The following is a 5,323-nucleotide window of genomic DNA, read 5'->3' as shown; positions in this document are numbered from 1 at the left end:
ATCGTATAAAATTCAAATTAAATAGATAAAAATAGATAGATATAATATTATTTATAATATTTCAATATTTAAACTTTAATATTTAATAAAACGTTTTTGGGTTTAATTTTATTTACTATTCCTCAATGTTAGGTTATTTTATCACTATTCTTAAACTTTAATTTATATTATAAAAATATTAAAATTTTAATTTAATATTATTTCAAATCTCTTGACCAAATTATAAGAGTGTTTAGCTTAATTTATAAAATTAATTTATAAGTACCTAGTGCTCTATAAGCTAATTTGAACTTATAAGCACTTAAAGTTTTAAATATTTTAAAATTTAAATAATTACATATTTAGTTAAAGTATTTTAAATAACTGATAAGCAGTTGATATATTTAGTAAAAATAACTTATAAACATATTTATTATTAAAATAACTAAAAATGATATTAAATGAGATTTATAGTTAAATTTTAAAAATTAAATGAGGATAATTTAGTAAAATATTTAATCAAATTAGCTTATAAGCACCAAAATAAAAAGCTTGTCTCCTTTAGTTTATTTTTTAAAACTTATAAGCTCAGCCTATAAATCTAAAAAATTATTATAAACAAACAGGTAAATTTATTTTTAAAACTTATAAATTTATTTGATCAACTTATAATTTAAGACAAATACTCTCTATATTAAATACTCTAATAAGAAAATTATATGAACATAACTAAATGGAGTGGGCACAATAAAAAAAATTTCTCTCTATCACATTAAGAGAATAATCTCTTTGATAGTTATTAAAATATTACAAAAAACTCTATTTTGTCTAATTTTTTTCTTTATCTTTAAATAAATTAAATTTTGAATTATTGTGTCTAATTCACTCACTAATATTTAAATTAATTTTAATTGGAGTATTCAATAAAAATCTTATTAAAAGGATTTTGAGTGGTATTAAATTAAATTTTAAATATTTTTTTATAAAAATAAAATTAAGAGAGGATAGTGAAACCATCCTCGAAATTGAAGGAGGGGTAGTAAAGTTAAGGCTGCTTTTGTTGATTGGTGTAGTGACGATTGAAAGCAACACAACACCCATAATATCTCAACACAATGGTCCTTCCAGTCACAGGCTGCAAAGAATCTGACCTAAAAATTAAAAATATGCTATAAAAATGGCAAGTCATCAATCTTCATAAGCTATGATATGATTCATCAAGAAATACATAAATAGTCAAAGGATCACAAAATTAGGATTATCTTGATTGATACTTTTCTTTAATTTCACCAGATTTGATTGATTGATTAATTAATTAATTAATTATGTTTCAGAATATGATTGGACCGTCTAAAGATTTTAATTTTTAAATAAATAAATATTTTATTTAGTGATATACTGACATATATGCATATAGATGTGTGTGCAAGTATATAAAATAAATAATAAAATTAATAAATTAATAATCAAAATCCGTCTATGATTGCTATTCTAATATAGAAAATTTAGCACGCTTTATAATTAATAATTAAATAGTATTAAAACTATCTTAATAATAAATATTAAAAAAAATTATGGGCATGTGGCTTAGCTCTGTCACTACATGAATAATTAATATATAATAAATTGTATTATTTATTTTTAATAAATACGAAATATTATTATGCATTTGTGTTGCACATAAATTCATTGTACTGTTAATTTGTAAATAGTTTAATTTTGGATAACTATAATTTAATTTTTAAAGTTTACTTAAACCTATAATTTAATTTTTATAGTCTTAAAATCAAGCAATGTAATTCTTGATATCTTAATAAACTAAAAAATAAATCTATATCATTAGAATTTTAATTAAATTACTATTAATTTTAACAAAAAATTAAAATATCATTAATTTTATTTTTAATCTGAAAATAATTTAATTTTTAATATTTTATTTTATGGACAATTTAGCCAATGATATTTTATTAAACCTATAATTTAATTCCTGCAATTTTAATACTGAGCAATTTAGTTTTTAATATTTTAATAAATCTATAACTTAATCCATATTGTTAGAATTATTATTGATTTTTCATTAAATTTAGTAAAAATGATCAAAATATTTTTCTTTATTTTTAATCCAAAAATAATTTAATCTCTTATGTTTTATTTTATTAACAATTAGCGTTTTGATTTTTTTTATAAATAACAATATAACATAATATATGAAAATGTTATAAAATGATATATTCAATTCGTCTTAATATATAATTAATATTTTATAAATATTAAAAAGATAATTATTTAATTGTAGTAATATTTTTATTTTATATATTAGCTATAAATATTTAGAATAAAAATAATTAAAATTTAACTATTTTTATATTTTTATATAAGATTTAATAATATTATTAAGATATATGTAAATATAATTGAAATATTGATCTAAAAAAATTATTTCATTAAAATTATTTAATTATATTAATAATTACAAGTTATAATTCAAGACGTGTGAAATTAGTGTCATTATATACAAAATTTGATTTGGTATAATTGCATAAACACAGTGATAAAATTTTTATAGATATTCAGAGATAATCTGGATTTTTTTTTATTTAAAAGTTAGAAATAAAAAATATTAAAATTTATAAGTAAAAATATATTAAATTTTAAATTTTTTCGAATATCAATTATAATTCGCTTAGAATTTTGATTTGAAAGTCAGAAAGTGCTTAAAAAAATATACTATTAAGATATTATTGAAAAAATAATTTAGAAAATTTTTTTATTTTTTAATTTTTTTACTAAAATTTATTAAATTTAATTTTAAAATTAATTAATATTCTTTTATTAATATATTTAATAATTTTTTTAACGACTTTAACAATAATATCAATATATTCTTTTTGTAATTAACTACTGTTATCCCCTCTTCTCACAAAAAAAAAATAAATAAATAACTGTTATCTCCTATCGTACTGAGTTAGGTTTAATTCTGCTTGCGCTAGAAAAATCTATTAATTATGGGGATAAAATGGTCCCAGTAAAAATTTTCTCCATTTATAAGAATTAAATATTTGACCTTATTTAAGTGATGCAGTGTCATTTACCAATCATACTAATACAACAGATTATTATTATCTATATGCTAACAATTATTATAAAGAGAAGATAATCTATAGTTTACTAAATATTTATTAACTGATTAGGTAATTTATAATTAAATTCTTGAGGTATAATAAAATTTATAAATTATTGAGGTATAATAAAATTTATAAATTAGTCAGTAGTATGTTTTTAATTATAATTTAATCTTAAATTTTAATTTTATTAATAAATTAGTCGCTTAAATATATTATATTTATTAATTAATTAGGTAATTTATAATTAAATTCTTGAGGTATAATAAAATTTATAAATTAATCAGTGGTATGTTTTTAATTATAATTTAATCTTAAATTTTAATTTTATTAATAAATTAGTCGCTTAATATATTATATTATAGTAATCTTACACTTAAGTTAAAAGGATAAAATATTATAAAGATAATGATATGTGAAATAATACTCCATTGCATAAGAAAATTGAATGAAGTAAAAAAAAAAATTAAAATAAATAGCATTTATGCATTTTAATATGTTAAACAAAGTGACAAATTAAGCTCAATAAAAGGATTAGTGGAGATAAAGGAGAGGCAATCTAATTGGCTGCCGACATAATAAGAGTTTGCCATTGAAATTTTTACATATTAGCAATGAATGGATAAGAGATGGAGAAGTGTGTTGCTTTAATTTGCTGTGAAGTGTGTGGCATTGGGAATGACATATAACTAATTTAACACATGGATTTCTAACATTGCTAAAATTCTTGATTAATCATTCATTTGACCATAGGGTCAATATAGTTGTGCTTGATTAATTAATCATTGTGCTTCCCTCCTTCTTGCCTACCATTGTAAAAATGGATAGGAGAATTGTGAGTGTTCCCATTTCATAAAGTCACAAATTCATCAAGTGTTGAACTTCTTTTTCCTTGGCTTGCTTGGATTCTTTTCATATGTTATTAATTTCTTTTTTTTTTTTTTTTTGCCTTTTACCAATCAGATTATGTTAAGTGTTCGTTTATAAAATTATATAATTTTGAATTTAAATTCAAACCAATAATAATGGAAAGAATAGGACTATAATATTAAGGAAAGTATTTTATATTCATTATTAATAAAAATAAATTTAAGGAAAGAAATTTAAATTTATTACAAACGAATATAAATTTAAAAATTTATTAAAAATAATTAATTTAAGCATAGGTACTAATAAGAAACTCATCAGCGACCATCAAAGAAAAGTTTTAAAGGAGCAAAGAAAAGATAAGAATAGTGGAGAGAAGATGAGAACTTAAAATTTTAATGTATTGCGTTATTATAGAAATTTGCAATTAATTTAATAATTGAGTGCTTGTTTTACGGTCCATAATGTTAAAGATTTAACATTTAAGCAATTATTGTATCGATCTTTTAAAAAATTTCAAGAATAACAAAAATTATAATATGTCTTTGATAATTAAATTAGTAAATGAATGATAATTTTTATGATATGCATGAGTTATATTTATATTTTATTTTATTTTATTTTATTTAAAAATGGTAGATAAATAATTAATTGATAATAATGAAAATATATTTGTAGATAAAATTATCTATCGATTTAAAAAAATTATATTTTATATTTTCATCTTTAATTTGATAAAATTAAATAAGACTAGATAAATCACTATTTTATAATAATGAGCATATATTTATTGAGAATTTTTTTAATTATGAATGTTGAAAACAAAAATATTATGCTGTAAGCATTGCACTTAAAACAAAATCTATAATAATAATAATAATAATTTGAAAACTCACAATATTTCCCCATCAAGTGCCAAATTCAATGACATATTTAAATATTATTCAACATTCTAATGTCAAAATATAAGATCAATATTAATACAAATAACACATTTTTAAGAAATACTGAAATACCTCTATAATCTTACTCCCTATTGAAATGGATAAAAGGGTGATTAATAAATTTATTAACATAAAGCATTGTAACATTGCAAATCTAGCATATATTAATCATACTCATCCAAATATATATATATATATTTTTTAGTAATCAAAATGTATGATGTTGGATTGATTTTTCTATGAGTTTGGGCCTAAAAGATAAGAGAGAAAATATTAAATGGATTATCTCGAATGATACCTCCAATGTTTAAGTCAATAATTGAAACTGATATTGAAAATAATTAACTAGAGAGAATCTGCCTATGGAGACTTGAGTCCCTTATGTAGATATTAAGTAGTCTTCTATTTAGA

This window comes from Hevea brasiliensis, chromosome 17, assembly GCF_030052815.1.
Source record: "Hevea brasiliensis isolate MT/VB/25A 57/8 chromosome 17, ASM3005281v1, whole genome shotgun sequence".
NCBI classification, from domain to species: Eukaryota; Viridiplantae; Streptophyta; class Magnoliopsida; order Malpighiales; family Euphorbiaceae; genus Hevea; species Hevea brasiliensis.
This window is presented reverse-complemented; position numbering follows the sequence as displayed.